Source organism: Lissotriton vulgaris, chromosome 1_1 (genome assembly GCF_964263255.1).
Source record: "Lissotriton vulgaris chromosome 1_1, aLisVul1.2, whole genome shotgun sequence".
NCBI classification, from domain to species: domain Eukaryota; kingdom Metazoa; phylum Chordata; class Amphibia; order Caudata; family Salamandridae; genus Lissotriton; species Lissotriton vulgaris.
Genome location: NC_141685.1, coordinates 1,198,566,026 through 1,198,578,742, shown reverse-complemented (window position 1 = coordinate 1,198,578,742; position 12,717 = coordinate 1,198,566,026).

Genomic DNA, 12,717 nt, shown 5'->3' with positions numbered 1-12,717 from the left:
TGGTTTTGATGAATTGTTTTTAACCAGGTTTTAGATTGTAACCCGTTCGGGAGGAAATAAATTTTATGCTTGAATTCATATAATTTTTGTTCACTCATTGTTATTAATTGTTTACATTCATTCTGTCTATTTGTCTATTTTGCACTGCCCTGCTTCAGCTACCATTTTAACACTACCTCATAGGTCTTCCTAATACTCAGTTCTCTAAACTTATACAAGAGGAAATTTAATCCTATAACTACGAAGACAGGGTCTCTTGTCCTTTTTTAGTGTCCAGACATTATACCAGAATTTTATGGTCTCATACTTCCTCAGTAGCACTTGAGATTTCAGGCCCAGTTCCAGTCTTACCTGGGCCGGGGATGCTTCACTTGGTAGCGCAAAGATGCGCTTGTAAATTCTCATTTGCACCTTATCCAAAAGTTGTGCACTCTTGCCGTGGTGCAGTATGCTCCCGTAAGCTATCGTGGGAATAAGTTTGGCTTTCATTATTGTTAGCAGTGGCGAGACCAAAGGACCCTTGAGTTCAGTAGCTAAGCTCATGAAGGCGTGCATTAGGGCCATGCCCTTCTTTTCCATGCTGGTGAACTGTGCCTGGAAGTTAAGATGCTTATCCAGTAGTATTCCGAGATACTTGTAACTTCCCACCGCTTCAAGTTTGACATTGTCTATGGTAAATGTTTGTGGCGGTTTATGGCGTCGGGTTATGACCATGGTTTTTGTTTTCGCGCAATTTATTTCTATCATATTCTCTTTTGTGTAGCGGGTCAGCTCCTGTAGTAGCCGATGCAGGCCTATTCGTGTCTGGCTTAATAGGACCACATCATCGGCGTAAGATAGGTGGGTTACACGAAGCGTGCCCAGCCGAGGCGGATGGGCATTTACCAAATCGAGCCTTGATGTTAAATCGGCCATGAATAAATTGAAGAGGTGGGGAGCCAGCACACAACCTTGCTTCAACCCATCAAAGGTGGGTATCTTCCTGGTTAGCCTTTGTCCATTGTTGATTTTTACCTGCATCCAGGTGTTGCTATACAGGTCGATGATCGGCATTAGGATTGACTCCGGCAGACCCTGCTTTTTCAGTTTGGCCCATAGCAAGTTCCTATTGACACGGTCGAATGCCGCTTTAAAGTCGACAAAACAGGTATATAGTTCCCGATGGTTAAGTAGACTGCTTTCGCCAATCATGCACAGTGCCATTGCATTAGCCATTGTACCAGTTCCGCGACGGAACCCGGTCTGATTTAACGGAACCTTGCTATTCATATCAGACCACTGTACCAGATCGGCTAGCACCAGGGATGCATAGTATTTTGCCTCTGCATCAATCAGGGCAATTAAGTGGTAATTTGATGGATTTTTCTGATCTCCGCCTTTATAGATGGGGTTGATGATGGCACCCCTCCAACTTTCAGGCACCCGACCTGAGTTGCTAATGGACTGGAATAGGAGATTAAATTTGCGCGCCCAGAATTCAGGGTCCTCTTTGTATATCGCCTGCGGGATGCCATTTGGCCCCAGTGCGCTCTCTTGCTTGCCTTTCTTTATTATGGAACATATTTGTTGATCGTCAATTGACAAGATTGATTGGTCCAAGCCCTCCTTGCCATTAGATGTGGCTCTGGGACTGGAAAAGGATTTGCTTTCCTTGACCCTAGTTCTTATCATTTCAGGTGTTGTTGTGGTCATCATGGCCTGGTGCTCCAATGGTTTTACCGCGAATGTATCCACTGTGTGTTGAACCCAAAGGTTTTCCGGGACGCATGTCATGCTTGTGGGTTGTACTGCTCTGTTGATTGCATTGATTTGCATCCAGAACGCTCTAGAATCTGCTTTTTTAATGTTATGCATCAATTTGGCCCAAAAGTCATTGTATTTGTTCTTTTTTTCCCTCCATATTAACTTTTTGTATTCTTTCCTAATCAACCGAACTTCTTGCCAGGTGCTTTGGTTTGTCCTTGAACCTTGTATCCGTCTTGTGAGCTTTTGGAGACGGGTCTTCATGACTAGAGTGGTTGTTGAAAATGTGGTTTTGGTCGTGGGACTGCTATGCCTCCTGGGCTTGCTGCTTGATTTTGGCAGTCTGTCTAGAAAGTTGGTCCAGGTTTCAGAACAAAGATCATTCTCTGCCATGACCATTTGTAATAGGTTCTTGGCATCCAGCGCTATTTGGAATAGTGTTTTGCTTGTCCACTTGAGCCGCTTCAGGTTGAAAGTTGATAGTTGACCTGGTATTTTTGGAGCCATTGTATACCTAGGGGAGCTTAGTTTCATTTCAATGTGTTGCATGGAATGATCACTGTCTAGAGTACCAATTATTTGAAATTTTTTGACCAAGCTCATTAGGGGCAATGTTATTAATGTGTAGTCCAGAGTTGAGTTTGTATTATGACCTATGTATGTAGCAGCTGGCGGTTTGTCGTGCTTCGATCTTCCATTTAATACCCGTATATCGAGTCGTTCCAGGTCCCAAACCAGTTGCTTACCCAGTTGGTCTGATCTCACGGGCGATATGATCCCCTGAGATTCAACATTCCAGATTTCGTTTGCCACTGAGATATTGTCCTCTTCCTCCGATTGATGCAAGAGATTGGAGTTAAAGTCGCCCGTAGCAATTATCTCCCAACTTGGGTGATCTAAGCGGATGGAAGTTACAACATTAACTACACGTTGGAACAGATCTTTTTTTTGCTGTTTTTTCGGGTGGGCGTATATATTGATTAGGACAATTGTCCTGAGCACACGTTTGATTGTGCACTCCAGCTTGACGATTTGCATATCCATTGCTGAAGCCGGCATTTGCGAAACATTGATATTTAATGAGGTGGAAACGTAAATAGATAGACCTCCCCTTGCGCGGCCGTAGCGCTGACAGCGTGTCGCCTTTTCATGGAAACATAATCTTCCTGGTACATCAATTGGCTCAGTTAACCAAGTTTCCTGCAGCGCTATGATATCTATTGATCCCAGGTAGCTGTTTTCCTGCTTTGATTTAGGATGTTTTTTGGTCCTGCAATGTTCCATGAGAGCAGTTTTATAACATTTTCTTCAGTTTTACCGACCTCGTAATTAATTCAATTGTCATTAATGGCTTGCATTTGTCTCTGGTAGCTATTAGTTGATGTTTCTGCCCCCCTGGCACCGTTTAGAATTGAATGAGTGGTCAGGATTGTGTAGTCTTCTCTTTTCCTAGATCTTTTTAGCAATGGTGACGGGTAGCCCTTTTTTGATTGTTCTTTCAGAGATATTCCCCACTCTTCAAATTTATTTACTTCTGCAAGTATGCTTTTTGTCACTTCTAAGCTCCTCCAGGTGGTAAGTGTGCCTTCCCTAGAGGCGTTCTCTCCTAACGTGATGAATTCGATTGATGATAGGTCACCCGACGTTAGATGGGTTAGACTGGGAATGGAGGATGTGAGGTGGAGAATATTCCCTCGGTTTAGGTAGTCTAGGGTGCCTTGGGGCTCGTAGCCGGGGATGAACAATATCTTCCCCATTGTGTCTGGCTGCTTCTCAAAGGGTGCTTTGCTGCTGATCTGAGCTGTTTCATTAGTGGCAGATTTCTGATCGTTGTAAGCCTCTGCATTAAGGTGAAGGTATTGCCCTATTTCATTGTATGTTTCTTTCTGAGTTAGTGCTAGTGGCCTATTTGTCGTGGTTTGTGCCTCGTGAGCTAATCTGTTGGGTCCCGCCTGTTCTCCGTGGTGCCCACTAGATGTGATCACTGGTCTAGGACATTGACCTATTCTTTCCACATTTGCAGTCTCATGAGGTGCTTGAGTACCGTTAGTGCCAATGTGTATTGTAAGTTTTGGTTGGGCATCCCTATGACTGTCAACCTTTGTTCTTATTTGCCTAAGACACTTTTGGTCACTTTTCCCCGAAGTTTGGTGGTCAGGCGGAATGATGATACTTTTCCCTGTGGTTGCGTTAGTGCTTGGAAATGTGACCCGAATCGGGGGGATATATTTTTGATTTTTGTTTGTGTCTTTCAGTGCAGCCCAGTGAGGTTTCTTGTTACGTAGATCATATCTATTCATTTGCTCAGCCTTGTTTGAGGGATTCCTTTTGTCATATGGAGTGGTGCACCATGTTTGTTTGAGAACGGACTCCGTTTTTCGGGATTCGTCCTGAAGATTATCTTGAGTTTTGTTTTGATGGGTAACTGCTCCTGACCCTCGATCCATGCTATTATCAGTGATATTTGCAGTGGTAGTTGCACTCCAAGGTTCCGCATTACTAGCATTACCTGCTTCTGCATTTTTAATCGGTCCCACTCCCTCGATTTGGGACGACTTTTTTTTTGTTGCGGCTTGAAATGTGGCCTTGGCACTAATCCACGGTCGTATTTGACTATCCTCGTTGTCTTTATAGTTTGTATGTCCTGTATGTGTTTTAAGTGATGGATTGTGTTTCCTCACTATGGCACCCGGTTCCAGCTTTAGTTTGGGGTTTGCCTGATTAAAGATAGGGAATGTTTTCAATGTTTGTTTATTGGCTGGTGGGCAGTTTGACGGCTGGTTTCTGATCTTCCTTGCCCGTTTTTTTTGCCTCTTGGTTAGGCATTTCTGATCATTTTGATTCGACCCATCTCGGCTTAGTGATTGTGGTCCTAGTTGTTTGTGGTCATTGTTTTGTACGATAAGGGATGTTACGCTGATAGCTTCTGGTTCCTCTGTTATGTCGACAGGTTTCAATTGCAGCTTATGCAGTGCGGCATTTTCTGTTGGTATTTGCTTTACTGAATCTTTTGATTGGTCCGCATGTTCGTTTTGTTGAATCTTTGGATTTTCAAGGGAGATGAGGTCACATTCAATTGGAGTGTTATTGTCACCGCGATTTGCGTGTTTGCATTCCTGAAGTATATCTGTGAGTATCGATGGCAAATTCTTTAATTTTTCCAATATTGGATGGCAAGTGCAGGTTTGAGATTGTACCCATGGTCGGGTCTGATCCTTAATGATCGCGAAAACGCTGGCCATATCATCTAGTTTTTTATTTATGTTAGCTATGTATTCCGCCATTGTGCTCATTAGGTGTATTTGAATATCCAGTTTATCAGATTGCGTATTGAGGGTTTTGATTGAAGTTTCCAATATGCACCCTAATGCACTATGTAATGTGATTATGGATTCCAGGTTTTCGCCAATGTCATAACCTCTTTTTTGCCTGGGTCGTTCTTCAATGTAGCTGCCAGGTGAGTGTCCATGTGAAGCTTGCTTTGAAGGTGTTAAATCATTGTACTGCTCTTTAGTTATATGCCTTGTTTCACGGCGTATTTTAGGAGATTTAGTTGTTGCTGCGTTGGGGGCAGCTGAAACACTTGAGATTTCTATGATTGAGGAATCTGCCTGTGCGTCACTGTGAGTCAGGTGCGATGAGACTGTTAATGGAATGATATCCACCTCTTGGTTCGTTCCGCTGGATATATCTACTATGAATTTGCTTGGCGGCTCCTGTAATGAGGGGTTTTTAGTACTCCAACCGGTTACTATTGATCCTTGGTTTGTCCTTCCGGTATGGGTTCCTTTGCTGGGGTATTTTGTCCCTCAAGTTTGCTTCCAGTTATTTCTTGTGTCTCAATTCCAGGGGCGATTGATTTACTGCAGGTTTTCAGCCCTTCTTGGGTACTTTCAGTTGTTAGGCTGTCGGGGCAGGTTCCATGTGTCTTGGTACTTCCTTTGTTATGGATCGGTGGTTGAGTTGGCCAGCAGAGGTTTAGATCCTTTATCTTTATCGTCTTTGTGGATTTGGTCAATACTGGGCTCGTGCCTTGGTCCGGTCTAGGGGTTGAATGACTGTGTGGAGACACCTTTTGTGCCAATTCATACATGCTTGTGTCTGAATTGTGGCAGGCGTCGTTGTTGAATTGGTCTAGGTGGCATTCCGTTATTGATTGCTCATGGGATATAACATAGTTTGATGTTAATGATGTTGATGGCATTAGTGGTGTTAATAAAGCTTGGTCGTATTTATTCTCATTTTTTTTTCCTGCGAGGAGCTTGTTTTATTTCCTTCGTGTTGGACACCTGAGATGTTAGGTGATCCTGTGTGGGTTGTTGGTGACTTGTCCTTTGCTTGCCCTTGGGTTGTATTATACATTTTGTTAACCTTTTTATTCTCCTTGTGTATCTGGGCTTGAAATTGGAAGATGTTTTTCACAAGACTGGCATTTGTGCGCTTATGTGTCTCTTCTATTACGTTGGCCTCATCAGTATTTATAATTTGGGCATTCTGTGGAGTCCTTGGTGCTGTTTGTGTTGTTGGTCCATCTAGCCTCACTTCAGTTGGTGACATTGGTTTTTGCAAGCCTGTTGGGGTATTTGGTAGTGCGTAAAGTGCTGTTGCAGGATCTTTCAGAAAGGCAAATCTGCCAGTGTGGTTCATATTCACATTGCTGAAGATCGGATATACGGGCGGAATTAGCTGAGCTAATGTGTTTCCGTCCGCTGAGCCGGCAGGAGATTTGGTTTTGGCCTTGGCTTTTCTCCTTGGATTCTTGGGAGGGTTTGTGCGTGTTTTCCCCGACCTCATTTCCTTTTGTTTTGTTTTATGTGTTCCCTCCCCTGCCGTGTCCGCTCCGCTTCCTGTGCCACCTCCCAAGCCCGTCTGAATCCTTGGGTAGAACAGCTGCCGTCAGGGGGTTGGCGCAGTAAGTGCTATTGTGGTGTTCGCGAAAGACACGCTACAGGTTGAACCGGTTGAACCGGTTGAAACGCTGCCCTCATGGGCAGCACTGCAGTGGGGCAGATTGAATTATATATGAACCTACAGATCTGCGTGGTGTGTTGACCAGTGTCCCAATCCCGATTTAATCCAAGTCGAATTCCAAGTCTATTACTGGTCTAATCGTTAACTCTCATTAGCTCTCCTGAACTCTCCTGGCGGCTGGAGGCTATGGGCAATGAGAAATCTGACCGCCCACATTGGGAAATCTAGCCGGGAGGTTGATTTTTCATGCTCCTGCTCGCCCATTTGACATTGACAATTGCAAATGAGGAAAAATCTCACCCGGGTAGGGATTTTCATTGCTTGCGCTCGCCACCTTGACGTTGACAAATGCGAGCGAGGAAAAAAAAGAACTCCAATCTGCTAAGACAGGAAGCAAAGCCCAAGATACTTAGAAATGTGGCACTGTAAAGTGCAGTAAGTACTTATCGGCCCTACACTGCCTCATTGTGAAAGGGCAGTGTAGGAAATATTTGAGGCCGTACAGCACAGTCCAGAGTTTTCAAGCAGAACTGGCACACAGTGTGATTTATAGCACAGAGACAGGCAAAATTGCAACATGTGGATTGTGTGGCAGCATTTCATGTGTGATTGAGTTACTTTGCACATGAGGGGCCACCCTCCTGCATGGCGTGAGCACTTGGGAGGCTTGATTGTCCATATCTGTGTGCATCATACATATGTGGCTACGGTTTGTTGGATAATTTCAGTAATGTTCCTGTGGGACATGTGACCCAAAGAGGCCAATTGTTTAGACAGATTTCACAGTTTCCCTGGTGCGGGATGCATGACAGGCCTTATGAACCATGGCAGTTACATTTGGACACACAGACAACAGCCATGAAAGCTCTGCTTTGCTCACAGTATTGCAATACAGCATTTTTCTGAGGACTGCATTGGTCAGGTTCTTCCCACTATTGATAGGCACACCCAGTGGCTTAGCATGTTTTCACATGGGCTGACTTGTGGGTTTGTATGGAACATGTGCTCTGATGATCAGTGCAAGTATGAGGGCCACCCGTCCTACACATGCACTGTCTCAGGTAGCACACACATCTACATCTAATTTGTAATACATTATTTACTTTTATTTAAGTCTGTCTTGTACTTCCCAACCACTAGGCCTCCAATTTCTCATATTCTAAAAGTGTTCAATGATGATGGAGTACCTGAAGATGTAGGCATCATGAGCAAACACAAGGTATTTAGCACAACATTGATGAACAGACCCATATGGTGCACAATTGCCTGTACGCTGATGGAGTATGTGTGTTTCCTATTGCAGTACAGGTGTGAAGTTGCAGAAGGAGGCACCAGTTGCTCTGTGTACACAATCCATTGCTCCCAAAACATGGGGAAAGCCAGCTTTGATTAGAAGCCTTGCTTTGGTCCAGTTGTTGTTGCTGTGAGTTGGGGAACATGAGGTACTGGGTTGACAGCCTGAGGATGGCATTGAGGACGGAGGGTAGGAAGCCCAAAAAAGATGGCTGTATTATTTCTCCCACTCTGGCTTTAGTAGTCTGGAATGACCCAGATGGCAGCATGTGGAGGACTGGTGTCAGCTTGTCGTGCGGAGAGATGTAGTGTGGACATCTGAGATGTTGCCTGCAGCCTTGGTGCAATCTTGTTCAGGAGGTATATGATGGACTACAACCAGAGCCATGTAGTAGGTGATGACCTCCTCCACCCTGAGGCCATTGAGGGTAACCCTCTCTCTCTACACATGCTCCTGCCACTTGCTTTGCCTACATGGTGGTAGTCTCCTCTCTCCTTATTGAAGTATTAGGAGCACAATGGCATAGTAGACTTTGCCAAAGTGGTTTGGGTATGTTCTTTTCATGTACCAAAGGCAATGCATTATATCTAATGCCTGGGTAATCGATGTACAAGATTTTTGAATCAGTTCACCCTGTGTTCGCTGCCGACCTATCATCCCTTTTGACAAAATTTGAAATAACACTGAGTTGGTTTTACGTTGATCATTATGAAGGAACGCCTACCTTGCATATATTAAATCGTGTGACGAGACTGGTTTAGAGAGAGGTAAAATCTGATACAGAGCAATATAAAGGGACGCTTTGACCTAGACAAGTCACCTTGAAAATATGGAGTGCTGATTGCACCGCCGAAGTGTAAAATAAATGACATAATGTTGGCTCAGGCTTCGTGTAAATATGGCATTAGTTTTGTATCCAAGTTGAGCAGAAGTATGCTGGGCATGCTATTTGAGACAATGATATGTGTGTTAGGCCATGTGGTATGCATGTCATGAAGATGTTGCATGTGCCTCTCTCTTTCCTTTACTAATCCCCTTTCTCTCTCTGTTTCTCACTTCATCTCTCGGTGTTTCTGTGCTCCCACCTTCCCTCATTCGCTCCTTTTAAATCTAGTTACATATTTTAGTCCTTCTGTCTGTCTCCCTCTTCCATTTCTGTTATTTCTCAATTTTTTCCTTTTTCTTTTCCTGTTTCTTTCATTCACTATTTTTATATTCTTTCAGTCTACACTGCTCTATCTCTATTTCATCATTATTTCACTCACTTTCTCTTCCTCCTCTCATTCCGCCACTCTCTTTATACTTTCTGCCCTTTCCTCATGTGCTTCTCTTACTTTCTCTTCGTTTCTCTCTCTGTTGTTTTCTCTCACATTCTGTTCCTCATTCATCCTCTTTCTGTCTCTCTTTCTGGGAATCTATCTGTCAATCTTACACTTTCACCCTCTGTCTGTTTTTTTTCTCTCTTGTCACTTTTGTTCTCTATCTTTCTCAATTCTTACTCTTTCTCGGTCTCTGTCTCACTCTGTGTCTTTTTGGTATCTCTCTCTCTCATTTTAAGTTTGTCACTGACTCTCTTTTTTTCTTTCTTGTCCTCTGCCTCTCTCTTACCATGTCTCACCCTTCCTCCCATTTTTTCCCTCTTTCTGATTAATCTTTTGGAATTCTATTTTTTTTGTTTTATTGTTTTTTATGCATTTTCTTAGGGCTTATGTGCATTTATGTCAGTGGTGATGTCATAAACAATCTCATCAATACCAGCGCTTGTAATGTCAACAATGATTTCATGTGTGTCACATGGGTTGGTGTAAATTAAGGTTTGTGCCACAAACCATAATGGCCAAACCTCCGTTATTTTACATGTTTGAGCTGGAACCACAACTTATTAAGGGTTGTTTTTCATTGTATTTCATACTTTTTTAAAAACTATTTCATACTAAATGTTAAAGGTCTAAACATGCCTGAGTAACTGCTGTTTTTTATATTATTTAAACATTTACCACTTTATAGTTTGATAATTTAGCAATCTATTTTGAACTCTGCAATGCACACATCACACAATGGGGGCCTGATTTAGATCTTGGTAAAAAGGTTACTCCATCACAACAGTGACAAAAATACCATCCGCAAAATACAAATCCTATTAAATCCAATTAGGTTTATATTTCGGCGGACGGGATGTCTGTCACTAATGTGACAATCCACTGAGATCTAATTCAGGCTTTATGTACCAAATACATTTCTAAATATATCGGGAAGAGTGTTTATAAAGCATTTAGTACCAATTTCTTTCTTCTAGTTTTTTTGGGTTACATTTTAGTACCTGTTGAAAGAAGGGAAGAGACAATTAATGTTCTTGCAACAATGTAATATTGTAATTTTTTTAGGCTCCTCGGAAAAATCTTGTGCAACTACTGAGTAGTTTAGGTATAATAAACAGCGCAGTGGGTGCATCTTGTTCCTTTTTTCATTTTGTAACACCTTTTAAAGGAAGGATAAGTAACTAACTTTGTGATAACACTCCTGTAGGTCCATGCTCCTAGATTATGAAAGAAAGGCGTTGTTGGTATGATATATTCCTATGCAATATTTTAATGCCAGTGATTTCATCTTCTTACTAACCTTAGCTGTCACACCTTTACCTTCTTGCACCTTTCCTTTTGAGTTATGCTATTTTATTCTTTTAAATTATAACTGAAATATGTTCACAGTTAATTCACAAGTTTTAAGTGTGCTGTGACCTTCATGCCCTGCCATAAAAAGCATGTTTGTTATTAAATGTGATGTATCTTTTATTTGTCTTTCTAATGTAGTAAATTTGATCTGCAAATAACAAGTGTGGGAATGCTGGGTGGTAGTAATTTTGTGTATCCTTACAGAGTCCAGAAGTTTATTTCCCAGAATTGTGAGGAAAATGTGTGATTTTAGCCAAAGATTAAAGTTTGCAGGGCAGTGTGAGTAAGAAAGCATTAAGGGATCCATGCAGGGCACACAACCCTGGACTCTATCAGGTGCCTGGTTTTCAGAAATGTATGGGATTAGAAGGTTACCCTGGGTGCCAGCTGAACATGGGCCCAAACACCGTTAACATTTCATATTTTTTACACATTGGGACACACAAGCTCAGCCATTCTGGAACAAAGATGCAAATAACTAGTTAATCTATGACAGAATATTTTCAATTTACTGCCACATTGTCAGATCTCATATTTGTGTAATATCATCAGCTTCAATAGAAATTTCAGGAACAACAGAAATAAGCAACAAAATGTGCTGCCTTTTGATGGTACACAACAAATTATTGCAAACAGAAAACTTGATGCTACATTTTTAGCTCGGGCCTGATATCGATTATGGCGGTCCCAAGAAAGCCGTACCCTCTGTGGCGGTCTGACCACTGTCCTCAGTGGCCTGACCGCCCGATTATGAGGTTGGCTATTCAAGTTTGAGTTTATTTTCAAGTTTATTTTTGTATTTATTTGATTTAGTTCTCCACTGAGAGCCACAAATATTAAATACACAATGTACAATTTTAAACCGTAAAAAGTTTTTGTTCTAGTACAAAGTTAAAAAAGGTTTTAAAAATTTATAAAAATTGTAGCATACAAATTCATTTGGTGGCGCTTTACATAAAATAATCAGTTCCTGTATTGTATTAATCCTACATTTGGTATAAACTGGTTGTAAAAACCTTTTTCTTGCCTTTCTCACTTTTGCATTTGGGCAGGTAAACAATAAATGCTCCAAGTCCTGCTCTCCCCCCTTACACAGAGTACAGATGCGGCTTTCTTTTAGGTGCCACCTAGATGTGATGGTTTTTACAGGTAGTATTCCGAATCGGAGCAGGACAATCGATCTCCCTACCCCATGGTTTAGGTTAAAGTTAATATACTGTTGAGGTTTCTTAAACTCTATTGATTCTGTAATAGTTTTATATAAAGGCAATTTAAAACAGTGCTGAGAGTCAAGATCAAAACTAAGTCTTGGAGTAAAGTGCTTTAAGAAGAGTTTCAGCTGGGCAGGAGTCCAGTATAGTAACAGATTGATGTTAACCTCTGATAACTTAAAAGCAAATAAAATATTTCTTGAAAATACATATTTCGACGATTCACATTCAAATGTTTCTATTTTGAGCAGAGAGCAAAGCCTTCTTTCTTCAGCTTGGAGGAGATTGTACGCCCACCTGATGATATTGGCAATTCCTTGGGCGTAGGAACTGGTTAATGAAAACTTGAGGCAGAGAGCTTGTACTGGTACCACCTGTGACAGCTTTGTTAGTTTCCATAGAATCTTTCCTTCTTTTAGATCTAAGAAGGTCCATTGGTTTATTGGTATATATTCAAGAGAGTATGACAATACTGGTGGAATCTTGGCACTGTATACTTTAAGCATAGAGGAAAAGTGTCTTTGTCCGGATGCAGAGTATAACCGTGAAAGTGCTCCCACACGCACATCGGATTTCCGAGTCAAATTCAGGGTATGGGGCCTATTTTGTAAAGACCTGGTGAAGATTCTACCTAAGTAGGTATATTCATTTACCATTTCCACCGTTTTTCCCCCTAGGGACCAAATGAATTTAGTGCTCTTTTTCCTTCCTGAGAACGGACCTATTTTTGTTTCCAAGATGTTCTGTATTAGATGATTTTCCTCTGTATAGTTGTGTAGTGCCTGTAGGCTTCTTTGCAGACCAAATGGGGTTAAATCTAATATAA